General features: G+C 49.7%; 1 pseudogene; it reads left to right on the forward strand.

The window, feature by feature from the left end:
* Nucleotides 1–19263: 19263 nt before the first annotated feature.
* LOC144163746 (uncharacterized) lies at nucleotides 19264–26943 on the forward strand (annotated as a pseudogene).
* Nucleotides 26944–27753: the final 810 nt, after the last annotated feature.

Raw genomic sequence — 27753 nt, forward strand, 5'->3', positions numbered from 1 at the left:
CTATCAGGCTTTTATTTGATTTCGCTTTTCTCTAGTTTTTCGTCTTTAGTCGTCTATTACATGTGCGTGCATACATTTCTGTACGTCTCTGTTCCGAGATGAGTGGCGGCAGTTGACGCCAGTTCACCGCGGCGTTTAAGCTGACGGCGATTGAGTCACCGAGCAGAATAGGAATATGGCGGCACAGCGCCAGTTAGGCGTTTCGGAGAAAAGTGTGCGGTACTGGCGGAGCCAAAAAGTCAAGCTGTGCGCGTGCAACCCCCGAAACTGATCATTCCGTGGACGTCAAGCGGTCCACCCCGAGTTGGAGAACAAAGTGGCGGACTTCGTCCGGGAACTTCGCTCACTATCGCTCCGGAGGCCATGCGCGGACCGACTCCGCGAACTGTACAATGAGTGGATAGCCGGCGACAACAAAAAGACCTATACGGGTCGGTTGCGACCGTGTCAAGCTGGGTGTCCTCCTCTTAGCAGTCGCTGCCCGACGACATGGTTACACGAGCGTTCAGGAAGTGCTTCATCAGCAACGCATCTGATGGCATGGAAGATGACTGCGAAGCAGTCATCCTTGGACGACTCTGAGAGCTCGGACGAGTGACTTCGGCAGGCATAGTGAGTGGCAGTGGCAGACGGGCGTCGAAAATAAATATAGACATTGTGAGTGCGCTTCTGTGCCGAATTATTTTTTTGTCAACTTTTCCCACTTTAGGGTAGGGGGTCGACCTATATTCCCACTCGACCTATAATCCGGTTTATACGGTAGTTACCTAAGATAAATAATAAATAAATAAATAAATAAATAAATAAATATAAATAGACAATAAATACACAAATAAATAAAAAAAAAATAATTAGGTATGTAAATAATAAATAAATAAATAAAATATGAAAAATAAAATTCCAGAAAACTCAATCTTGCCTAGCGCTAGAACATAACGCGCAATAAAAAACACCGGAACACACGCTTATGCCAGGCGCTGGAACGCTTCGTAACGCGTACCAAAAAGATACACTGGGAAACTCCTTTAAACCTCGCCCTAGAGAACTTCGTGCTTCAAAGACAAAATAATTTTAACACTTTTACAGCAAACTTGTATACCTGTACCCCCCAATGGTTTCATCTCCGTTGGCAAAACGACAAAACGCCAAGAATGCACTTCTACACTGCATGCTTCGCCCCTCCCCAGGTTTCAGGTTTGTGGAAATGGGCCCAGAAATATTTACCCTAATAAGAGTCCAGATACACTCACGTGTGTAGAGAGGAGAGACAGAGCGGCTGTCAGAACACGCGGGTTAAATGGCGAAAAAATGAAATACTCCATCTTCCCGTAGGGAAACCCTGAGTAGTATACGAAGCAGCCATGCTGTCGACTGAAGTTCCCATTAGTTTTCAGTTCATCGTTTCCGCTGACGTTCAGCGTTGCGTGCCGTCGTTGTATCAGTAGCTTCTTGACGTAGTGTGAATGAGTGAAGTACATAAGGCGCTTTCGTAGCACTGCTCCCTTCTCGGTTTGTAGCGCCGTGGGCAGAGCGCCACGTATCTCCCGTTGCGGCCAGAGAATCGTGGGATCGAAACCGGGAGCCGCCTAACTATTTCTTTTGAGAGTGGACTACGCTGACGTCAGCTCAAACACTGACGGGGCTGAAGAGACGCGTATGCGCCGTAAAGTGCGGAAGGCGGACAAGGGAGGCAGAGACGCAGCCCCGAGCATGAGATGCTCGGCATCTAAAAATGATAAAGATTCCCCACTCCCACTGCATCAGCAGGTCTTTCTTCTTTGTCTTCTTGATCTTTATTGTGAATATTTTACAGGTTCCCGCCCGCTCCAAATGATCTGGGAATCCGTGGCTATATTCAAAACAACCCTCGAGCCGGTGTATGTGCCTTGTAGAGAGACATAGTGTACTCGTTGTTGCTAATGCGGTTTTGGTACGCCCTCATTACTCCCTCACATCCGGAATACACCTTCTCAATTCGACACATCTCCCAGAATGTCCTTGGCCCACGACCTTCCCGGAGAACTACGTCCCCTACTGACAGGCCTCTGTTTTTTGCTGTCCTGGTACGAACAGTCGCTGCAATCTCCCTCAAGAAGTTCCGGTGCCATCTGGTCCACCAAGACAGAATCATTGTGTAAACTTAATGTGGCAAATGCTAATAAACCTTCAATCAAAATCAGAGTGTTGCGATAACGGCTTTTCCAAGTCATTTGGATGTCCACGTTTTGCGTCCACTTTCCTCGCTCATCAAGTTTCATTCTTGCTTCAATCACGTCCGCCCAGTTCGTCAGGTTCAGCGTGCACGTAGGTAAGAGAACGGTTGTTAAGATGCGCCTTCCACTTCGATGACTATTGTCCACAGTTCTTCTAAGTTATTCGTTGCTACTTTTTCCAATAAGTTTCTCATTGATGTTTTGAGACTCCGTATTAGGCGGTCGTGCAAGCCTCCGCACCAACGGGTGAACTCTGTGATTGTCTGCCACTGAATCTTAGGTGCGGAGCAGTAATCCTGCGTTGTCTCGTCCTGGACATCTTGAATCATTCGGTTGACGCATCTCGCTGGTTTCTTGGATGTCTTTGCATTATCCGAGTATATTACGAGTGGTGTACCCCTTCTCGCAATAAACCGCCTGAACGCTTGGAAAAAACTGTTGGTCGACATGTTGAGTACTAACTTTAAATGCACAACCCTTGTGACCGCACAGGAGAAAATATTAGCGTACAACTTGGTCTTCCTGTGGTTTTCTAGAGCTTGAAGTGTTCCCGCAAAGTCTACAGCGCTGATTTAAAATGAAAGAGGCTTGCAAGAGGCTTCGTCTGCGAGGATTCTCCGCCGACGCACCACGCCCCCGACCCGGCCAGCGCCCTACTGAGATCGACGAATACCTGTCCAACACGAACCGAGACCTGCCCGCTTCAACCGTTCGCCGTCGCCCTACCGATACCAGTCGCCAAACCGCCATAACACCGCTGACGTCTCACATGGAAGGTCCCCCAGCCCACGCGGGGGAAACTAAAAGCAGCAACTTCTGGAGGTGAAGTTGCAGAACAGCGAAAAAACGAAAACCCTCCATCGACGCATGGCCGCACCGAACACCGTACCTGCAGCCCAACGACTCGATCTAACCCGGACGTGAGTCCCGAACCCGACGACGACACGACGCGACGCGTACCCGAAACGACAGACCCTGCCGCTCTGAAGATGACGAGAATGACGACGCATGGTGCCCGACTGTCAACACGTACAAGCCGAGATACAACGCCCCGACGCACCAAAAACTCCAAGAAAGCGGCGTCCGACGTCCAGTTGTCCATCGACGGCTTTGAGGTAGTCGCCCTCATCTACACGGGAGCCGACTACTCGGTAATGAGCGGATCATTCGCGTCGAAGCTGAAGAAAGTTACGACAACATGGGACGGTCCGCATATACGCACAACAGGAGGCCATCTCGTAACGCCAAATGGAACGTGCACATCACGCGTCACCATAGGCGGCACCACGTACCCTGCTGAGTTCGTTATTTTGTCTAACTGCTCCCGCGCCGTAATTCTCGGAATGGACTTTTTGACGGACAACGGCGCAATAATTGATCTGCAGACCAAGTCGATAACTTTCGATAACCAAGTCGATAACCAAGTCGATCACTCCACGATGCCGCAGCCGAACCCCGATCACCGTGCTGCTGTCAGGATCGCCGACGATCACATCACCCTGCCACCCCGCGCAAGCTTGATGATCGCCGTCTACTGTGAGGATGCTGCTCCTGACATCGACGCTATCGTAGAGAGTGATCAAAGGTTGCTCTTCTCGACCTCTGTGTCTCTGTCGCAAGAGGCATTACGCACTTTAAGCAACGTCAATCTCGCGTTTTGGTCACTAATTTCACCGAAGAATACCAGCATTTAAACAAGGGAGCTGCAATTGCGTTCCTCGAAGAAACGCAAGACGCAAGTGACGTGATCGTGGTCGCCGACTTTGAACGCACACCCCGGTGACACCTTCAAGCTTCCGCACCCCTTCGACGAGAATCTGGCGCCACCGGAAGAACAACAGAAGAAATTATTGGCTTTGCTGCGTCGCTACAGCGAGTGTTTTTCGTCGAGTTCAAAATTATGTCAGACACCCCTAGCGAAGCACCGTATTATAACTGAAGATGGAGCCCGACCTACCCGACAGTCACCATACCGCGTCTCTTCCCACGAACGGGAAGCCATCCGGACTCAAGTCGACGACATGCTCAGCGACAACATTATACAGCCCTCGAAAAGCCCCTAAAAGACGGCACATTAACGCTCTGCGTTGACTACCGGCGAATAAACAAAATCACCAAAAAGGACGTGTATCCCAGCCACGAATCGACGACGCCCTTGACCACCTTTGCCATGCCAAGTTCTTCTCATCGATGGATTTGAAGACAGGCTACTGGCAAATTGAAGTGGACGAGAGAGACCGAGAGAAGACTGCGTTTACAACATCGGACGGCCTATACGAGTTCAAGGTGATGCCTTTTGGGCTGTGCACGGCGCCAGCAACGTTTCAGAGAGTCATGGACACAGTGCTAGCTGGCCTCAAGTGGTACACTTGCCTCGTATACCTCGACGACATTGTGGTATTCGCCCGGAATTTCGACGAACACCTTGCAAGGTTTGAGTCTGTACTCGAGGCCATTCCTACATCGGGGTTAACGCTGAAGCCTGAAAAGTGTCGTTTCACGTATGAGGAGCTGAAGTTCTTGGGCCACGCCGTCAACGCCGCGGGAGTCCTACCTGACCCGGCAAAAACTTCGGCCATTGCGAACTTCCCAAGGCCGAAAGACAAGAAGAGCATGTGAAGATTCTTTGGACTGTGCGCATACTACCGGCGCTTCGTCGCAAACTTCACCCGCATTGTAGAGCCACTCACACGGTTGAAGAAAGATAGCACGCCTTTTAGCTGGGAAAACGACCAAGAAAAGGCATTCTGCGAGCTGCAAAAACGCCTGCAAAGTCCTCCCGTGCTCGCTCATTTCGACGAAAACGCCGAAACAGAAATGCACACCGACGCCAGCGATATAGGCTTGGGTGCCGTTCTCGTCCAAAAGCAAAACGCTGGCGAAAAAGTAATCGCCTGTGCAAGGCGTGGTCTGTCGAAGGAGGAGAAAAATTGCTCAGCTTGTGAAAAAGAGTGCCTCGCCATTATCTGGGCCATTTCAAAATTTCCCCCATACGTATTGGTAGACCATTCAAGGTTGTCACAGACCACCATGCGCTGTGTTGGCTCGCCAATTTGAAGGACCCCTCTGGCCGTCTTGGGAGGTGGAGCTTGCGCCTGCAAGAGTTCGATGTTACAATCGTCTACAAATCCGGCAGGAAACACTCCGTCGCCGACTGCCTGTCCCGCGCCCCCGTCGACCCGCCACCACTAGACTACGATGCCCAGCAGCGTGCCGACCCCGACTTGCGCATTATGATCGACTACCTCGAAGGAAAAAATGTCGCCGTGCCTAGGGTTTTCAAGCGAAACTTGCAAGCATTCAGCCTAAAAAACTCCTTCCTCGTGAAGAAGAATTTCAGCCCCGGAACGAGAACGCATTACCTACTTGTCATCCCTGCAGAGCTCCGTGATGAAATTTTGGAAGCGTGCCACGACGACCCGTCTTCCGGACATCTCGGCACAGCTCGCACTATTGCAAAAATCAAGGCGAAGTACTTCTGGCCCCGCCCTAAATCCGACGTCACCCACTACGTTCGGAGTTGCCGTGACCGCCAGTGAAGAAAAACGCCGCCGACACGACCCGCCGGCTTTCTGCAACCGATCGCAGTTCCGTCGAGACCCTTTCAACAGATTGGAATGGACCTTCTAGGCCCGTTCCCTACGTCACAATCACAGAACAAGTGGATTGTCGTGGCGCCAGACTACATGACGCGCTACGCAGAGACCGCCGCTCTTCCGAGGTGCACTGCACAGGAAGTCGCAAAGTTCTTCATAAGCCAAGTTGTGCTGCGACATGGAGCCCCGGAAGTCCTAATCACGGACCGCGGAATGGCCTCTACTGCGGAGGTGATGCAAGGAATATTACGCTACAGCAACACGGATCACAGAAGAACGACGGCGTACCACCCCCAAACGAAAGGACTAACAGAACGTCTGAACAAGACAATCGCAGATATGCTGTCAATGTACGTTGATGTTGAACATAATACTTAGGACGACGTGCTCCCGTATGTCACATTTGTGTGCAACACGGCTATCCAGGAGACGATGCAGCTGACGCCGTTCGAGCTTGTCTACGGAAGACGGCCAACTACGATGCTCGACGCCATGCTTCTGCACGTAGAAGATGACTACCTCAACACCGACGCCCTAGGATACCTTCAGCGTGCGGAGGAGGCCCGCCAGCTGGCTCGAGTTCGTACTACGCGCCAGCAGCTCGTAGATGCCGGTCGCTACAACCTCCCACGCCGAGACGCCGAGTACCACCCAGGAAACCGTGTTTGAGTTTGGAGTCCCATCCGACGACGCGGACTCAGTGAGAAACTTCTGCGACGATATTTCGGACCCTACCAAACTCTACGACGTGCCGGCCAACTTACCTACGAGGTGATCCCCGATGGTGATTCCGGAACATCACGACGACGCACGCGGCCCGAAGTCGTCCACGTGGTTCGCTTGAAACCTTACTATGCAAGATGACGGACTTTTTTTGTTGTTGTTTGTTCGGACTGTCGTTTATTTTAGCATGGGGTCGATGCACTCTTAGAGGGGGTGGGGGGGTAATGCCGCGAACCATGTATTGGCTTGCTTATTTATTGTTTGTTTTTACTGCCGGGCCATGCCCGGCTGTGTAATCTGCAGTCCAAGCAAAGCCCGTCTTCCATTCTTTATTTTTATGCCGCACCGGCTATCACATTCAGATAAGCAAACTGTTTCGCCCTAACGTCGCTAGCCCAGAATAATCGTCTGTGATCTACAAGGTTCTGGATGTTAATCGACGGTTCCAGAAACACTCGCGCCGAAAGATAAAAAGCCTGCAGAGCAGACGCCTCGGCATTCGATTCTGCGACGCTCGCCGACGCAAGTCACTTGGTTGACCGCTGCTTCTGCCACCTCTGTATTTTTTTGAGTTGTTAGGGGAGCACAAGTTCGCTCCAATAACCTTGTTTCTCCTTCATAACAGCTGCGTCGTCCTTGGCTTCGTGACTATATGAACTATACCGTTCTATCGGCAAATACGCACCCTGTACGTCTATGTACTTCACATTCATTTCATTGGGTGCTTTCTTCCAGTTGTGAAGCAGTCCTGAGTTTGACGACTTCTTGGTTGTTCAGGTCAGGTGCCATCATCCACCCTGGGCCTCTCCACCACAGGTCTGAATCTTTCAAGGCCTTCGCGCTGATCCCGCGTGTCACATGGTCTCCTGGGTTATTTTCTACCTTCACGAACTACCGGCAGTCGGGATTCGTCGTTCTTTGTATTTCAGACACACAGTTTTCGACGTAGTACAATCAGAGTCAGTGCAATAGTTTACTAAGGCTTACGTTGGGCTCGTTGGGTGCACATTATTCCACTAAAAACAGCGCAGTGACGGGGACGGAAGAAGTGACAAACAATAGTGCTGTCGAACAACTGAAGTACGATGTATTACACAATATAAATGCATGAAAAAACCAGTGGCTGCAATCATGCGCCAGGTCAAGGATAAGATATCACTCCAGTATGCCATGGAAGCTAACATCAAGGATAAAACAATCATTCTTGGTGTCAAGCCTGCTATCCGGAACAAGTGAGGTTCAACTGGCTAGATATGCCACCTCTCTTTGCAAAAGGGTAATTGATGGCGTGCTCACGCATTGTTCACCTCGAATGCCCATGAGTGAGGCCTCCAATAATTCCAGTGAGCGAGTGTCTCGATAGCATTTCAAAACGTGCGTTTCTTTTAACTTTGTGTGGCAATCAATTTTATCGCATATCTTGCAATTTCTTATAAGATTCCTGCCTCTTCCTGCGCGCATGGTGTAGGCATGTTCTCTAGGGCGATCATTCAGGCATCTACCAGTCTGGCCTTCGTAAACGCGTCCGCATCAAAGTGGGATTTCGTACACCACTTTGTCCGCACATTTCACAAACTTTGTTTCATGCTTCTTCTCACATATGACCCTTGGGCTGTCGTTGTAGTTTACTTTGGCGCACAAAGACGCCAGTATGTTGGCGCCTAAAACACCATCCTTACTCCGGCCTTATCTAAAATCTTCTTCAAAAGGTGTGATACCCAATGGACGTGGGGCATGACGTTTAGGCGGCCTTTGGATGTTTCTTCTTGGGGCCGGTTTCTTGCGAAGTTAGTGTTTACCCTTTTGAGAACATTCTCGGCGGAGCTGCGCAACATAGGGACCAGGTATCCTGCATCACTGAGTCTCTTGATTTGTGTGCCTAAGCTCTTCGCCATGGTGTGCGGACAGGATCTTACTACTTAGTTCGTTATAGTCGCAAGAGCAATGCAACGTTTTACCACTTTTGAGTGGGCCGAGTTGAAGGGCAGTAGGCCTTTTTGCGATCTGTGAGCGTGTTACCAGCAGACATGACGCCCGTCGAAAGTCATTTTTAGGTCGAGAAACATCAACTTCCCACCTTCTGGCGTCTCACTTTCATGCGGACTTTCATGCGGACGAGTTGATGTAGGCCAGCCTGGTTGATGCCTGAATGATCGCCTTAGAGAACATGCCTATACCATGCGCACAGGAGCGGGCAGCTATCTTGAAATACATTGCGAGAAATGCGATAAACGTGTTTGCCACCCAAAGTTAAAAGAAACGCGCGTTTTGAAACGATATCGAGACGCCCGCTCACGGGAAATATTGGAGGCCTCACTGATTGGCATTCGCGGGGGAACAATGCTTGAGTACGCCATCAAAAGGAAAGAGAGGTGGCATATCTAGCCAGTTGAACCTGACTTGCACCGGATAGCATGCTTGACACCAAGTCTGTTTTATCCTTGATGTTATCTTCCATGGCATACTGGAGTGAAATCTTATCCTTGACCTGGCGCATGCTTGCAGCACTAGTATTTCCATGTATTTAGTGTCGTGTAATAAATTGTACTTCAGTTGTTCGTCAGCGCTCTAGTTTGTCACTTCTTCCGTCTTCGTCCCTGTGCTGTTTTTATTGTGAATAATGTGTGCCCAACTAGTCCAACGTCAAGCCTTAGTAAGTTATATTTCTAGTACAATGGGCCTGTCTCCTTGTATTTCTTCCTCCATCAGGCAAAATCCATATTCGTGTGTCACCCTCATCGTCCAAGCTACGTGCCGGACAAGCATGTTCTCCTTCGCCATTAAAAATTCGTACGTCCCGCCTGAAGTCACAGCCATGACCGGACTAGTGCCGCCCTCGGCGAGCCACAGTGCCAGGATATGCTGCATCCTTCAATCGGATGCTCAATGGCAAGCTCGCGTTCTTCAGTCCTTCCTATAGGTCGCACACTCGCAGTCCGCCCCTACTGGCCAAGTGTCAGCCGGCGTACGAACGGACCTGCGTATAGCTTTCAGCCGTCACAGAGCTTGTCTGGAAGGAAATGCTGGCTAGTCTTCCAAGGAAAGAGCGCCGCAAAAAAAAGGAATACAGAAGATTCCTCTACTGGGGATTGAAGCTCTGATCGAGGGGTAAAAAGACCCTGGAGCTCAGACCGAAATATTGCCTACTGCACCACCTGAAAAAACCTGAATTTGTTTCGCTGGTGAGACGCACAACAGAAAAAGCCAACAGCGAAGAAAAAAAACGCTGCCTTTTGGAAGTAGTCAGCATACTGCCACCCGAGAGCGCACGTCAGAGCAGCAAGAAGCGCGACGATGTTAAAAGCTTGCAGGAAGCAACTTTGAAGCTAGTTCTCGAGGACAAGCAAGGAGGCTTCAGTGTAGCAGGTAAAAAGGAGTATGAAGAGAAGGTAGATCAAACGATTGCGGCAAACCTCCTTGTTTCGTTAGGAGAAAACCGTCAAAGCGCAAAAGAAGGATGCCATCGGGTTCTGTGAGACTCACGGGTTGAGAAGGCTAGCTACCACAATCAAAAAGAGCAAAGGTTCACACCTGAAGTGGTTCTTCAGCACCAAGAGTCACAAGGAGACTTGCCCGTTTAGGGTCATAGTCATTGAAAGAGGCACATGGCAAAACGCGTTTGGACGATTCCTGCAATCTTCTCTCTCAAGCCTACCGGTAGAGGACCCTTTCTTGTTGCGCAGCCCCCGACCCATCTCAAGCTTCCTTAAGTCTCAACCCTCCGATATTCTGAGCGGGTTATCGGTGGATCTCACGGATATGTATTACTCCATTCCTCATTCCTTGGTCTTGGATGCTGTCAGTAAAGCCATAGATTGTTTGGGGAACACCAGTTTCCATAGTGAATGCGGCATCAGTACTGAAGCATGCCTGGAAGGGTTGGCTTTCTACTTGCGCTCCACGTTTGTCGCTCACAACGATAAGCTGTACATTAAAAGGAGGGGGAGGGCATTGGTTGGTCTATTTCTCCAGTGCTCAGTGACCTGCAACTGGCGGTATTCGACAGGCGCCTGCAATCCGCCCTTCAGAATTCTGCGGTCGTAAAGGCCTTTTGCTACGTCGACGAATTCCTGGTGGTGTTTGAAGGAGCGGAGATCTTGGAGGTGTTCTCGACAGTTCTGACGACGTTCGACCTGACTAGTGAGAGGCCAGAAGGTGGGAAAATGAGGTTTCTCGACATGTAAATAACTTTGGACGTGCGTCATGTCTGCTAAGAATACGCTCCAAGTTCGCAAAAAGGCCTACAGCCCATCAACTCGGCCCACTCAAAAGTGGTAAAACGTGGCATTCCTGTTGCGGCTATAACAAACTCAGGAGCAAGATCCTGTTCGCACACCATGACAAAGACCTTAGGCACCAAAATAAAGAGACTCAGTGAAGCAGAATACGCAGTCCCTGTTTTGGCCAGCTCCGCGGAGAATGTTGTGAAAATGGTAAACTAACTTCGCAAGAAACCGGTCACGAGAAGAAACATCCAAAGGCCACTTAAACGTCATACCCCACGTTCACGGGGTATCACACCTTTTGAAGAAGATCGGAGATAAGGCAGGAGTAAGGACGTTGTTTTCAGCGCCCAACAAACTGGCGTCTCTGTGCGCCCAGGTAAACTGCAACTACAGCCCCAGGGCCGCATGTGAGAAGAGCCATGAAACCCAGTTTGTGAAATATGCGGACAAAGTGGTGTACGAAATCCCACTTTCATGCGTACAAGTTTACAGAGGCCAGTCTGGTAGATGCCTGAATGATCGCCTTAGAGAACATGCCTATACCAAGCGCACAGGAAGGGGCAGCAATCTTGAAATGCATTGCAAGAAATGCGATAAACGTAAATGCCACCCAAGGTAAAAGAAACGCGCGTTTTGAAACGCTATCGAGACGCTCGCTCACGGGGAATAGTGGAGGCCTCACTGATTGGCATTCGCGGGAGAACAATGCTGCAGTACGCCATCAATTACCCTTTTGGAAAGAGAGGTGGCATATCTGGCCACTTGAATCTCATTTGTACCCGCTGCGGTGGCTCAGTGGCTAAGGCGTTGCGCTGCTGAGCACGAGGTCGCGGGTTCGATTCCCGGCCGCGGCGGCCGCTTTTCTGATGGAGGCGAAAAGCAAAAACGCCCGTGTGTACGAGATTTCGGCGCACGATAAAGATCCCCAGGTGGTCAAAATTAATCCGGAGCCCTCCACTACGGCGCGCCTCATCGCCTGCGTTGCGTCAGCGCGTTAAACCCCACAATCAATCAATCAATTGAATCTCATTTGTACCGGATAGCATGCTTGACACCAAGTCTGTTTTATCCTTGATGTTAGCTTCCATGGAATATTGGAATGATATCTTATTTCTTATCCTTGACCTGGCGCAAGCTTGTAGCCACTGGTTTTCCCATGTATGTAATGTCGTGTAATAAATCGTTCTTGAGTGGTTCGTCAGCGCTAGAGTTTGTCACTTCTTGCATCCTCGTCCCTGCGCTGTTTTTAGTGTGAATGAGTTCAATAGAAAGATTTCTCGAGTATTTCGACGCAATGCTTATTTATGTAGAAGCCTAACCTCGCGGCCACCACAGGGCCATACGTTCTTGTGCAGCATTCTGCAGCTTGTTCAACATGTTAGGCAACTCGATTTCCATTGCCTTAAGGTGGTGCTTTATTGTGGGTGCTTGTAGAAACATGCTCGGTGCTGCTCCGAACGTTACTCTCGTCATTCGCCATGTCACCGTCTCTTCCGCTATAATGCCTCCGTCGTCGTTCTTGCACCACTGGAATCTAAGGGAACCTCTGCCTTGTTCATGAAATGAAATTTCCCAGAAAGCCTCCTCGACGCGTGATATTATCGCCATTGTGTCCTCTCTGTAGTTTACCAGCAGTGAGAGTATGTCCTCGTTGAAATTCGGCCCCTTTTCCAAGTTGTCGTTCAGAGACCCTTCTTTTGTTGAACTAAATGACGCATCGAACACGACACAGACTTTAGTTGTTTCTCGGTCCCCTCGAATGACAGCTTGGTGTGGCATGTTGTAGCAAAGCGTTGTGATCATTTCTGTTTCACCTGGGACCCTTTCTGCTGCATTCGATGAAAAATATTCTGTTATTCCCTTGCCGCAGTGAATGAGCGTTTCTTCATTTTGATTATTCTTCTAGTTAGCTGCGTCAGCCTGTTTTTTGCGATGTCGTAATTAGTATCCAGTGTGTCGTTTTCTTTCCACGCTAAACTTCCTGAATATCGGCCTCCAAGCTTGACTATTCCAATCTCGAAACCTTCAACTATGCGGTCATTGTTACTTGAGACATTCGTCTTTTTTTCAATGTCGATGGATTCGATTGTAAAACAGTTATTGATCATAAAAGTGGGCGGCTTTCTTAGTCCCGATAGCCGCGAGCTAGCGCAGGTGCTTGGGAGCGCGTCATGAGGCGCTCTTCGTCCTCGCACCATGAGCTGGCCAGCTCGCACTCCCAATGCTCAGGGGATGGGGAAGGGAGGGGGATTTGCGTTTAGGGGCATTCCCAGACCAGGTGGTAGGTGGTGTTTGGGAAGGAGCAAGAAGGGCAGTTGTAGGGTTAAGTGGAGGGAGAGATGTAGTGAGGTATTGAGGTGTTGTAGAATTTTCTGGTCTGCAGTCGACGCCACATGCGAGCCGCCTGAGTACTGAGGGAAGAGTGAGGAGGAGGGTATTGAAGCTGCCGTTGGCGATAATGGTATAAGATTTTAGTGCATCGGGGAGGGACCGGGGGATAGATGGCGGTATCGAAATGTCCTCTTCCGTAGACGAAAACACCTGGAATGTAAGAGGGCGGGCAGCCGCGTGTGCCGCCTCGTTTCTCTCGTGGAAAGAATGGCCTGGTGTCCACACAATCTGGATGTGGGGGGATCCTTGATTGAGGATAGTATCTTCAGCGCTGAGGGAGAGATGCTGCCTGTACAGTAGAAGCGGCAATTCTGTTGCGAATCTGTGAGGATTGGCACGTAGTTAGAGGAAGCCGTGGTCGCTGCTAGAGCGATGGCTGTCTATTCAGCCGACGTGGTGCTTGAGTGAAGAATGCTGAGGGAGGTAATATTCAGCGGTTTGGAGTCGAGGACAACCAGTGCGTGAGCAGGGGGAGATGCATACGAAGCAACGTCCGTGTAACAGGTTTCGGTTTGTTGTGGTGTTCGGCTAGTAGGCGGGTGACGCGGGCCTGTCTTCTCCCTTGATTGAAGGAAGGGTGCATGCGTGTGGGGATGGGATACACAACAATATGAACGCGGAGTGACGTAGGGATACGCTGAGGGGTGTTTAGAGAAAGAGGAGTGGGGTAGCCTAGTTTATGCAGTACCCTGCAACCCGTAGGGGTGAGGACAAGGCGAGTGAGTTGCTGGACCCGCTCTGCTTCAAGGAGCTCAGAAAGGGAATTGTGGATACCTAATTGCAGAAGGCGAGCAGTAGGCGTGAAGACAGGGAGGACGAGAGCGATTTTGTATAATTTTCTGATCAGGGCATCTAATTTGGCATGTTCCTTTGGCTTGAGGTTGATGTAGGAAGTATCATATTTAATGCGGCTGATCAGTACGGCTTGAACAAGACGGCAGGTGTCTGGTTCTTTTAGGCCATTGCGCTGGATTCAGATTCTTCTGATTAGATGTGTGAGCTGGGTGACAGTGACATGAAGTTGGGAGAGAATCGCCGCCCCAGAGCCATGTGCGTGGAATGCCACACCAAGTATACGGAGTGCGGGCACTTAGGTAACGGGAGTAGAATCGATTGTGACTGACGGGTCCAGAGTGGGGTTTGGAGGACGGCATCGGGTGCCGGCTCGAAGAATGAGGAGCGCGGATTTATGTGGTGCACATGTCAGACCACGCTCTTGCAGGTACCTGACTGTGCTATCAACGGCTTTCTGGAGAATGTCTTGTTGATCTCCGGGGGATGCTGCCTTAGTCTAGAACATGATGAATCCGCATAGAAAGCGTGCTGAAGGTTGGGGATCGTAGAAAGCTGGGCTGGCAGTAGAAGACGGGCTATGTTAAAATGGAGTGGGGAAACTATAAAATCCTGTGGTGTTGCTTTAGGCGGCGTCGGGAAAGGGTCCGACTGGAGGGGGCCAATACGAAGCGTTGCTGTGCGGTTCTTGAGAAAGGCCCGGACGAAGTTGTATGTGGCCTCCCCTCAATTTGTTGTTTTGAGACCTCGGAGCATTTCTTCATGCGTGACATTATGAAGCGCCTCTTGTACATCTGATAAAAGTATGGAACTGGGGTGCGTTTTGCCTAAATGTTCGATAATTTGCCCTCGAGGTTGTAAAAGCAGATCTTCGGTACACAAGTACGGTACACAGATCTTCAGTACGCAATCCAAACATGGTATGAGTATAGAGGTCATTGTACTCCAGAAATGCCGTCAGTGGGGAGTGAACGAGGTGCTCGAATAGTTTACCCAGGCACGATGTGAGGGAAATAGGGTGAACGTTGTCAATAGAGATTCGTTTGTGCGATTTCGGGATAAGGGTGATGTCTGTGGCGCCACTGATGAGGAAGGGTGCCGGCTGCCCAGTGCTTGTTTAAGAAGGCAAGGAGGGAGTTGAGGGTGCCTTCGTAGAGAGTCCGTAGTGTCTTGTTGGTTATTCGATCTTTTCCGGGGGTGGTATTGCGCGTGATGCCGGCGACGGCCTCCTTCAATTCTTGTATCGAGAACTTGGCATCAAGCGCAGGGTTCGGTGCACCCATGTAGTCGTTGGATCGAGGAGGTTGCGGGATTTTCGGGGGACGAAAAAACATCGTACGAAGGACGTCTAGAAGGTGGGCAGAGGGATGGGGGTAGTTATCAATCACACGTTTAATTTGGTGATACGTGGCAGTCTTGGAGTGTTTTCAGCCCAGCAAGTGTCTCAGACTACGCAACGCACGCTTTGTGCTAAGCGTACCGTGCAGCTCGTCGCAGAATTAGCGACAATTTTGGGTTTGTAGGGTTCAAGCGTATTCCGCGGCACGCTGGGTGACTTCAGCGATGCGGCGCTTTAGCTAGCGATTATTCTTGCGCATGTTCCAGCGGTTTACTGAGCCTTGTCTGGCTGTACACAAATGTGCGAGATGGGTGTCCACAGAGGGATTGGCAGTAGTCAGGGTGACAACTATTGTGTACTTCTGACCCAGGGACAGAAGATGCGATGTCCATTCTTCTAGGTCTGTGATGTCATCTGGCAGGGAGGTGGGAGCCTTGCGGAACGAGGACCAATCGGTGAGACTAGCGCGGCCGATTTTACGCTTGGCAGGAAGGCGGCGAATAGTGAGCGCCAGATTATGATGGTTACTGCCCAAAGCCTCCGGTAGTCTCGGCCACTCAAAGTGAGGGGCATTTAGAGCGAAAGTCAAGTCCGGGTTGGTGTCGTGTCAAACACTGTTCCCTATACGGGTTGGCAGGGCTAAGTCGTTGCACAGCTTGAATGCGTGGTGCTGCGTTGCGTGAAAGAGGGCAGTGCCCTTCCTTGTGGCTTGGTTGTAACCCCATCAGTGGTGGGGGTTGTTGAAAACCTCAGGCATAGGAAGAGGGTTATAGCCGGCTTTTTGTTTAGCCATCAGGAGGAGGGGGTCGATATCCTTAAGTGCGTGTTGCGGGGAACTGTACACGTTTGATAAAGAGGCTGTGTAACTTGGGTGCGTGGAGAGAATCTCCATAGAAGTGTGGTTAATGAATGAAGGGATATCATGTTGTTGCGCCGTGAACGTTTGAGACGCGAACACTTCTGTGCAATGAGAGGGATCCTGGGAGAAACATTCGAAGCCACGAAGCGTTGATGTGGGCGTATTGGTTCCCTGGAGGGCTATAACGTCTGGGGGAGATTGGCATATGTACTGATTTAGCTGGGCGTTTTAGCTGTTAAAAACAGGCAATTCAATTGATAGATGGTAATCGCGGAGGGGTCAGTCATCATCGGACGGGAGGGGGGGTGGCGGCGGCTATCTGGGCAACGGACTGCTTAGATATCTTCGGCTTCTTCGGTTGCGAAGTCCTGTCGCCTTCCATGGCATCAAGGCGCTGAAGAATAGCCTGGGTAAGGTTGGATGGGCTCGCCTGTTCTAGAGCGGTCATGCGCAGGATGAGGGAGTCAGTGAGCCGAACGAGAGTCTGCGCAGTGTCGGTAATGGTTTTGTTGAGAGCAACCAAGGCATCAGCGATTTTTTTTTCGACAAGCCACACGATTTGCATACAAATCTTTTGGTCAATGAGGGTGTCGCCTGGTACGTCAGAAAGGGAGGGTGGAGATGGGGGAAGGGACGCAGTCTCGGGGCTGAGGTACCATTTTCGGCGCTTGTTGGGAGATGTGGTTACGTTTTCGAGCACTTCAACACGCTGTAGCATGGCGGCGTTTTGCTCTTTTATTTCGGCTAGAACTTGTGTTATTGCGGGCGGGGAAGGCGGATGTGTATTTTGAGAGGTGGTGCAGGTCGCCTGGGAAGAAGAGAGAAGGACTGAGCAGCAGGGGAGCGCGAGAAAACAGCTGACCAGCTCACCTGTCGGGGGTCGAAGTCCATTCACGGCGGCTTCCACATGGGGTACCATCACCGCCTGCGCTTCCGTTAGCGTCACTCTGCTCTGTTGGACTGGTCCTTGCGTAACCCAACCAAGCTTTCTTTGAACAGCCGTAAGCTTGTCTCAAACTCAATTTGATGTCCTCGTAAAGAAGTGCCTGTTATATTCCGATCCTATCAGAATGCGGAGCGATTGAAATGCTGTGTGTTTCTTATTATCATCTGCGATCTTCATGCTCATAGCTTGCATTTTTGACATAACTCTTTACTTGGGCTAGGTAGTCTGTTTCGAGATATCACCTCAACCTTCACCACTTCGATGACAATTGCGTCGCTTTCCCCCTCTGGGGCCTCGGCAACCTGCACCACTTCCGTCACCTTAACCTTTGTATCTCCACCCCGAAGGAGCCTATCACCAGGTTTTCTTTTTACAGTACATTTGCTCCAATCTTTTATGCAAGCTGGACTTCGACGTCCGACAGGTGATCTGGTCAGCTATTGTCTCGCGCTCCCCTGCTGCTCACCTCCTTCCTCCTCTCCCCACGCGACCTGCACCAGCCTCTCAAAACATACTTCCGCCTTCCCCGCTCGCAATAAAACAACTTCTACCCAAATAAGTCTCTCGCGTCAGCTATAGAGCAACAGTCTGGCATATTCACCTCTTGTTCCTCGGCCGAATCAAGCCACTGCCGTCTGCAAGAGTACACTAGTGTTTCCATCTTGGTCTTCTCCATTCACTGCGTGCATAGTATAAGCCCTGCTGATTGCAAGCGATCTCCGACCCCGACTGAAGTGGTTCGAGGGACCTACCACATCGCCCCTCATGGCTGCTTGTTTTTAAGCTCCAAGCGTATGTTCCGCCGTCGGGATAAGCCACGTCACGTGGACGCTTATACCCTTTAAGTAACCGATGGGTATTCGGCGGCACAGGATTGGAACCTGGGACCTCCCGCTTACGAGGCGAGTGATTTACCACTAGACCACCGCTGTCAGTAAGCGTTACGACCCCTTCCAAGGGGGCTTTTCTCAGCAAAGTCAAGTAACTTTCCAAGCACGAGATCCCCAGTTCAGGGGGCGCTTGTACCAATTTTACTGGTTCGTGCCCCGGGGTACCTATGTACCTACCACTTTCTCGTACCCCATTGTTCAAACCACCGTGAATTACAGTTACCAGTACACTGGATCCCCGTACAAAGGTCGCCTGTACCCTTTTCTATTCTGGTGGGTGACCAGCTGCTCCACATAAACCTACCACGTGTGCCGCAGTGGTAGTGCGCTCTCAAACTCTTGCTCCCCTGCCGAGAACGGGGCAATTGTACCCTTTTAACTGGAGTATGCCCAGCGGTGCCCGACCCCGCCCGAAGTGGTTCGTTGGACCTACCACATGCCCTTTCCCCCCATGGCTGCTTGTGGGAAAGCTCCAAGCGTTTGTTCCATCATTGAGACCAGGAACGGTACGGTGACGCCTGTACGCTTTTTAGCGACAGTGATTGGCGAGTGGGAAAACACTCGTCTCGTAAGCGGGAGATACGAGTTTCGATTCCTGGGCCATCGGATACCCACTGGCTTTGTTGAAGGGTACAAGCGTCCCCGTTAAGCTGGATGAGAGGTAAAATGTCAGCTTCCTTTTCTGGGAGTCACCAGTTCGAATCTCCAAGTTGGCGTTCGCTTTTTTATATTGCCTTTAGCGCTTTTCAGAACTGAAAACGAATATTTCAATACACGAAACGGCCCTGACTCAAGCAGAATTGTCCAACCACGTACAAACTGAGAAGGAAGCTCCCTCACGGTGTCTGTTTACTGAACGCCGCCGTTGATTTTGGCATGAAGGCCCGGTTAGCCAACCCAAGAATGAAGCTCCTTAACTATACTCGGGGACAACTTTCTGTGGCGATGGAGAGAAAGCTACGGGAAGGGAGGCGAAGTGGCCAGCCGAACCAGGTCATTTCACTGCGCAGTTGGAAGTAGTTCTACAAACATTATGCAATGCGCATAACATTTGCAATTCAAAAACATATTTCTTTTTTGCATTGACAATGCCAATGCCTTGCATTGACAATGCCAATAAATCGCCAGAATATAAGCGGCAATAAGCGTCACTTTTTAAAATTTTCGGTTTTGTTTGGTTGCGGAAATTACCACTGGTGGCACGACGGTTCTCTTCAGAAAAAAAATGGCGTCTTCATCGACAGCAGCTACTTTTCCGTCCGATAGCCTGCCAGTTATTTGGCCTCAAATGATTTTTAAAAAGCTTCACAACCAAAAGCTGTCATACCAGACCAAGCAAGTTGTCTTCAACGTGTACACCCAAGTGAGAATGACGGAACCAGGACTCTCCATCGCTTCCGCATTTCGTTCGGTTAGCAAGCTTACCGGCGTAAGCGAGCGTACGGTCGCACGGCTCAAGAATGAGGTTTTGCGTGGCACCCCGAAGTCCCCAAAGCGCAAAAGGCTTCGTTTGACGGCTGATGATGATGATGGTTAGATTTTTATGGCGCAAGGTCACATGGGGCAAAGAGCGCCAAACAAAAGTATCTAAAAACATTAGGGGCTACTAAAGCCAGAATAACAATAAAATCAATTAATGGCAATGATGATGGCTGGTGTAAAGTGTCAGATTTGATTATGCGCGGTAGGAAATAAGGTTTAAAAATTAACGTATGACAAATACTCAAACACACGTTTCACGAAAAACTTGGTCATCGTCACCTAGAAGCAGCGATGGATGTAGGGGAATATGTTGTCTGTAACAGAGTTCTCTGAAGTGTTTGTGTCCTGTTGTGTGAAGTGCCTTCCATGTGATTAGTATGTGCACTACGGATAGGGCTTCTCCGCATTTGCTGCACTGGGGTCTAGAAGATCACGTCAGCACATACGACTGCTTTGCATGGGTGTGCCCTGTCCGCAGCCTACCCAAGGCGACTTCTGTGCGTCTGTTGCGTGTGTCAGTGGTGTATGGTCCCAAGCGTGGTTTTATAACGTGTAACTTGTTATCTGTCTGTTCACTGCAGTGTGTTTGCCATGTTCTACGCAAGTGTTGTCTTATGTGTGGCTTGAGGTCTGTATATGGTACGGTTGTTGTCTACAGTGTTCCTGAGTGCAGCAGCAGCGGCCCTCTCGTCTGCCAACTCGTTGCCAGCGATCCCAGCGTGTCCTGGGACCCAGCAGAGGAGCAGCTGATGCTTCTGCGCATACACAGACATGATAGTATTAAATACAAGATTAACTACGTGGTTTTTGGGGGGTGTATGCGATGACAGTGCGCGAACAACACTCAAAGAATCTGTGTAGATGATAGACTTCGGAATTTGATTTTGAAGTATGTGTCGTACAATCAGTAAAATTCTATATGCTTCTGCTGAAAAAAATGTTGTGTGGATGCTCATGGTTCTCGCAGCACTAAAATTGGGACCATGAGCTGCGCAGCAGACCATACTGGAGGTTTTAGACGCGTCATTGCAAAATTCTGCAAGTGGGTATTTAAACTGCTGAGACAGAAAGTGCGTCAGTATTGCAGCTCGCGGTACCCGATTTTTGTCAAGTTTCATAAAAGAAAGGTCGGAGGACACAGGACGAACTTTCCAAGGAGGTAAAATATCTGAAAAGGATGATCTGTACACCTGTAAAAACGAAGCGCTGAGATCCGCGGCTCGCTCTCTCACTTAAATGAAAAGGACAGAGGAACGGGTGGGCGATTTACAAAAAGCACAGATGTGGATGTGTCGTTAAAGCAGGATGAAAACGATGGTTATTCAGCCATGAAATCTTAGAAGCATAAAGTAAGTCCATGTATGTCCATTGGTTCTCAAGGGCCCACTAATACTCAACGTACAGACTCTCGACATCGCTAGTGCTCAAAGCACCCGATGCATGCCGTAGCCCCAAATGTAGCACTGGGTCAAGCATTCGCAACGCTGTTTTACTCGCCGACCCATATACCACACTGCCATAGTCTAAACAAGACCCAACCAAAAAAGTATAGAGCCGTAGTAGGAGTTCTTTGTCGGAACCCTACGATTGGTGGGAGAGAACTTTCAGAATATTCATTGTTTTCAGACATTTATGTTTAAGTTCCTTCATGTGTGGAATGAATGTGAGTTTGTGGTGAAACACAACACCTAAATACTTGTGCTGCTTGTTCACAGGAAGCGAAACGTCATTAGGAGTAATGTCTGGGTCCGGTAGGATCCCGCGCTTCCTGGAGAACACAACGCACGAGCTTTTTGCTGGATTCAATTTAAACCCATTCTTGTCTGCCCAGCCGGCAAGCTTCTTGACACCAAGCTGGACTTGACGTTCGCATATTGACATATTACATATTTTAAAAGACATTTGCACGTCGTCTACATACACAGAATAAGGGATTGTTGGTGGCAGTGCCTTTCCAAGAGAGTTCATCTTTACTATGAAGAGAGTACAACTCAACAGGCAACCTTGGGGCACGCCATTTTGTTGGACGTGAACCTTTGAAAGTGCACAACCAACACTTACTCTGAACGTTCTGTCTGACAAATAACTAACAATAGTGTTCAACATCTTACCCGAAACACCGAATGACTTGAGGTCACTAAGCATCCCATAAGGCCAAGCGGTGTCGAATGCCTTCTCGAGGTCGAAAAAGACAGTTAAACAGTACTGCTTATGCACGAAGGCATCCTTGATGTATGAGGCAAGTGCAACAAGTTGATCGTTCGTCGATCGCCCCACCCTAAAGCCTGCCTGGCAGCTCTCGAGAAGACCATTGTACTCGAGGAAGTACACGAGCCTGCGATTGATCATCTTCTCGAAGAGCTTGCACAGGCAGCTCGTTATGGCTATTGGACGGTAACTTGAGGGAGACGACCGGTCCGTTCCCTCCTTCAAGATAGCCACTACAATGGCCTCCCTCCAAGAGTGTGGAATGTGCCCCGAAAGCCATGTTTTATTATATAGATGTAGAAGTGCTTCAAGTGTGCCTGGGTGTAGGTGTTGTATCATTGTATATGTAATGTTGTCTGGGCCCAGAGCTGAAGGTTCACACGTGCTCAGAGCAGCCCTCAGCTCATGTAGTAAAAACAGGGAGTTGTAAGAAGTATGTGATTTGTTGTTGTCGTGTAGGGACTTCTTTTCACTAGTCTTTATACTTCAGGAAAGTGTTCGTGTAGTGTGCTGAACTGGAAACGTGTTGGAAGTGTTGTGCGAGTGTGTCAGCCAGGTCTTCTAGTGTGTCCCCTGTTGTACTGACCAGGGGCAGGCTGTGTGTCTGTTGTCCTTTGAGTTTGCGTATACGTGTCCATACCTCTCGTGTGTCTGTGTATGAGTTTATAGATGTTATGAATGAGCGTCAACCATCTCTTTTTGCCTCACGGCGCACACGTTTTCCGTATGCCTTGGCCCGTTTATAGCAGAGAAGGTTTCACAACGTGGGGTACCGACGGAGGATTCACCACGCCTTGTTCTGGGCCTCTCGCGCCAGTCTACAGTCCTCATTCCACCACGGCCTCGGCTGGTTGCGCGGGGCACCAGTGGCATGGGGAATGGACTTTTCGGCGGCGTCGAGGATGTGCGCCGTGAGCAGTTGGGTAGCTTCTTCAACGTGTAGGTGTCCTATATATGTGTGGTGTAGTTTGGATGTATCTGTAAATGTATTCTAGTTAGCTCTTGCTTCATTAAACCTTTTATGGGAAGATGATCTGCTCGGGCCTGTACCTTTATACGTTAATGAAGTGGGGAAATGGCCACTACCATATGGGTCCGTGCCCACACCCCCCTCAAGACGTGGAAAGAGAATTGCAGAACCGATACCCAGGTCAAGATGTGAGTATGTGTTGTGACTTATGCTATGGTATGTTGGCTGTTTATTGTTGAAAAGGCATGCTCCTGAAGATGTAAGGAATTTCTCTATCAGGCGACCTCGGGCATCCGTTCTGGAGGAGCCCAAAAGAGAGTTGTATGCATTAAGGTCGCCTGTTAGAATGTACGGTTAGGCAGCTGGTCGAGCAGCGCCTCGAAGTCAGAGCTCGAAAGTACATAATCATGACGAATGTAAATGGAGCATACCGTTACCAACCTATTAAAAATTATGGTACGGATGGCTACAGCCTCGAGGACGGTATACAAGGTGACAGGATGGCATGCTAAGGATTTTCGGGCGATTATGGCCACACCGCCAGAACAGTCTGTGCAGCCATCCCTATCCTTTCTGTATACCTCCTAACTATTTAAGAAATTTGTGTGTTTGGAATTCAGATGTGTTTTCTCGGCACACATTACACATGGCTGATTGGCATGCAGAATCTCATACACGTCGTCAAGATTACTCAGAAGGCCTCTGCAGTTCCTTTGAACGATATTTTGTGTTCCCATTATGATGTGTTAGAGCTACTGGAGTGTGTATGTTTATGTGTCGTCTTTCGGGGCTGTGACTCTTGGATTGGGCTTTTTGGGCCTTTCTGTAGGCTTGGACGTCGGAGGCCGCTCCTTGCGCTGCGTTGCAGGCAAGAACGGCATGACGTCCATCTCGTCGTCCGATGTCCTGGGTGTGTCCGTCGAACCGGGCCCCCTGTACTTGGCCCCCCTTCGGCGGCCCTTCGTTTCAGCCGCCACCGCCGCGGGTGTCGGGGGCACCAGGAGTGGCACGGGCGGTGCGGTGGCGGTGGGAGCCGGTGCGGGGCCCGTGGTGTCCATCCCCCCGGCACCCTCCAACGCACTGGAGTACGGGCAGGCAGGGACGGGAGCTGCACCGGTCCCGACGGAAGAGGTTGCCACCACAACCGCTGCTGGCTCAGCCAGCGGTGCGGAGGCGGGTTGGGCTGCCAGAGGCAACCCAGGGGGGATGCGGGCGGGACCAAGTCTGACTCGCGGTACTGGGTCCCCGCCGAGACAAGACGCCGCTTCGCCCCCGGCGAGCTGCGTTGGCGCACCTCCCCAGGGAGAAAGAGGCGAACATCTTTCGCGCCTCTGGGATGATGTTTTCGTTGACTTTCAAGGCAGTGATCTGTTTTTCCTGTTTGAACCTTTCACAGCTCCTAGAATAGGCAGCGTGTGGTCTCTGGCAGTTCACACAGGTGAGGTTCTCGGATTTACAATTGTCAGTAGGATGATAATGTGCTGCACATTTTGCGCACGTCAATTTACCACGACAAGAGGTTGTGCCGTGCCCAAACCACTGACACTTGAAACAGCGGCGTGGAGTCGGCACGTAGGGTCGGATTGGACATCTCAAGAAACCTGCGTTGACCGACTCAGGAAGGTTTGAGCGGTCAAGTGTCAAGATTATGTGCTTGGTTGGACTTATTTCATCATTTCGGCGTATGGTGATTCGCCTAAATGCTTTCACGCCCTGATCTCGGATGCCCTCGAGCAGATCTGCTTCAGTCTCATTCATTAGATCCCGATCAGAGATCACGTCCTGGCAGCTATTGAGGCTGCGTTGGGGCGTGATCCTGATGTCAGCATCTACCATGCCCGTTTGCTTGAGGAGGTTAGAGGATTGTTGTTTGTTTTCTACTTCTACCAAAACTTCTCCCGTTGTGAGTTCCTTAGCCTTGTAGGACTTTCCGATAAGGCTTTCAAGAAACTTGGAGATTAGAAACACAGACTGGGAAGTGATGGGCTTTGTCTTCTCGGGAGATTCCATGATCAAAAACCGCGAGAAATTATCAGGCTTTGGGAGAGCGATTGATTGCAACGGAGGAAAAAAAACTTCGGTGCAGCCCCTTTTTGAGGGCCGACCACTTTTGGGGGGGGTTAAAAATGCCATATATTATAGTATAGAAGCTGGGGACGGGGGTACTTTCTTCTTTGACTTTACCCTCATGGTCAAAGAGGTCCCAGAGCTCCCTGCCTGGTAAACAGACAGGGAGCACATCCGCCGGAGCTTGACCTGGGCTCCGACGGCTACCATTTGAGGTTTCTACCCTTCACCTTGAAACCCATTACCACGGTCAGTTTCAGCGTGAGTGTGGGGGCTCGGGGTCCGCGTTGTCGCCAACACCATCACCAAGATTACTCAAGGTGCCCCGTGCAGGGTCGTTTGTCGGTTGGGAAACCGCCTGCATTTACAGGAAAGACAAGAGTACAGCGGTACGACACCTTCACCCTTGCCGCTCCCCGACGGAAAGTGCATCAGTACCTCATTTGCAACGAGTCGCCAACTGCAGAAATGATCCTCAGCGATGTGACCGGCCACCCCGACGTGGGACTGCCGAAGCTGAGTGTCAGAACGATGCGTCGGCTTCTGAAAGACATTGGATTTTCTTTTCGGAAGCGAAAACGTAGCTCTGCGCTTCTGGAAAGGGATGATATCATCGTGTGGTAGCGGAAATATCTGCGGACCCTTCGAGAAACGCGAAAGCAGAAACGGTACGTGGTTACTGTTTGGATTTAGCGGATATATAGATAAATGTCAATTCAGGCGATTAAAATAAAACGTTTGTATGTCACATTATTTGACAGTTGGAATGTAACAAGAAAAATTAACCATGGAAGTTCTCTACTGCCAAACATTTTATTGCTGAGAGTTACTTATCAACACTGCTCGGCATGCATACTGGCATTCACTTTATTTTTTTCATGGCGTGTTTCTGTATCCCTGCCTCTTATTAGTACTTTGCATGCTATTCCGGCTCAGCAAGTGAAGGAACAAGTATGCATTGACATGTTATAATAATATATAGATAGCACTCACTGACTGGATTTCGTTAGTTATGTGGTGGTGTATATTCTGCGAACTTTTTTTATTTTGGGGTTTTTAAACATACCTGCCTGTGTAGTAGAATGAATTTAGGTGCAAGCAATAAATGCCTTCTCTGTCTTTACTAACCCTTCTCCCCAAAGAAAAACTTACACGTATTCCTTTCATTTTCGCAGATATATATACTACCTCGACGAGACTTAGGTCAATGCTGGGCACACCAGAACACGCTGTGGGAGGACACCACTGTGTCATCCCGTGAAGATGCCTTTCACAATGGTCTAACTACTGGGGTTCGTGCACCAAGTGGCAAAGGTGGTCGGCTCATTGTCCTTCATGCTGGAAGTGAGAAGGGCTTTGTGGACGGGGCATGTCTCATTTTTCGTGCGTCAAACAGTGCTTCCACTGACTACCACAGTGAATTGGATGGCCCATACTTTGAGAAAGGGTTCGCAGAACAACTTCTATTCAACATTGAGCCACGCAGTGTTATTGTCATGGACAATGCTCCATACCACAGGGTTCGGACCGAAAAGCTGCCCTCGACGTCGTGGCGCAAGGCCGACATTCAATCTTGGTTGACTGCAAAAACAATCCCGTGATGTGATAACCAGTTGACCCCTGAGCTCCTTTGGCTGGTTAATGAGAACAAACAAGTTTTTTGGATACCGGATTGAAGCCCTGGCCAGAGTTGTTGGTCATGAGATTGTTCGGCTTCCTCTTTACCACCGTGAATTCATACCAATTGAAATGGTGTGAAGCCAGTTTAAGGGGCATTAGCTGCCAACAACAGTTCATTCACTCTCGCTGAAGTTGAATGACTACTCAACGAGGCCATCGCCCTCCTGACTCGCGAAAACTGGGTCCGGGACTGCGCTCACTTGAAGCGACTTGAGAAAGAGGCCTGGGAGCGGGATGGTGCAATCGACACCTGAATCGACAATGTCGTGTTTCCGCTAGGTTCCGACTCCAGCAGCTCTAGTGACTGCAGTGACAGCGAAATGAGCGGCCTAGAGGAACTGTGATGAAACCGGTGTGTGCTGACTTATGTGGTGCTGGCAGTGTGTGGCGAGTAACAAGGTGCTTTGTTTACGGTTATGGTGACCGGGAGCTTGAAAGTACGCTCAGCTGGTTCTGCCCTTGTGTGGCAACTTACAGAGCCCCTCGTTGAACTTTCCGATGCCCAGGAGCTTGGAAGCACGCTTTGTTGTTTATGCGGTGCTGGCCTTGTGTGGCAAGTGACGAAGTACTTTTTCCTTTCTGGGGGCCAGAAGCTTGGAAGTCCACTCTGTTGGTTTATGTCGTGCTGCTTGTGTGCAACAACTTACAAGACACTTTGTTTACCTTTCAGATGCCCCGCAACTTATGAGTTAGCTGCTCGTAAAGTGCTGAATTTGTGCAGCACCAGGCAATCATTAGGAGTGCTTGTTGTAAGTATGCGAATTAGTCTTCAGGTTGTCGGTTGTGGGTGGCAGCTAAGATGCACTTGCTGTACCTTTGTGATGCATAAAATGAAACCCTACGGCGAACGCTGGTAGCAAGGCGTGAGAAGTGGCACGTCACGTATCCTGTTTCACCCACAAGAAATGCAATGGGAAAATTGGATTACAAACCAAGAGGTTGTAAACAGCATCTGCAAATAGCAGTTACCTCTTCATGAAATGACAAGACTGGCACAATTATTTTACAAGAACTGCGAGATGGTAGTGATGTCCAGAAATGCATTGTTGAGTTGTCTATCATTTGAAAAAAAAAAATACTACCATCAGTTGCACTTTGTAAGTGAGGTAATCATTTGTACTCACTTGCTCATGTTTTATTGGTCTTTTCGACTGCAGACGGCATATTGCTGAAGTAAAGACCACTTCAGACTCAAATAATTTCTTTTAAATGGGTATTTACAGGGTTAAATGGTAACCAGTAAAACGAATCGTCAATGCCTCACTTTCAAATGTCGAAACGCTCTGGGCTTCCCTGCTGCCAACCTTAGCTTTTGTAAAAATACCAGCTTCCCGAGGCCCTGGGATATGAGTTCGAACACCCGAAAGGTAA

The sequence above is a fragment of the Haemaphysalis longicornis genome, unplaced genomic scaffold (assembly GCF_048455015.1).
Source record: "Haemaphysalis longicornis isolate Haplotype H1 unplaced genomic scaffold, Haemaphysalis longicornis Haplotype H1 scaffold_13, whole genome shotgun sequence".
NCBI lineage: Eukaryota > Metazoa > Arthropoda > Arachnida > Ixodida > Ixodidae > Haemaphysalis > Haemaphysalis longicornis.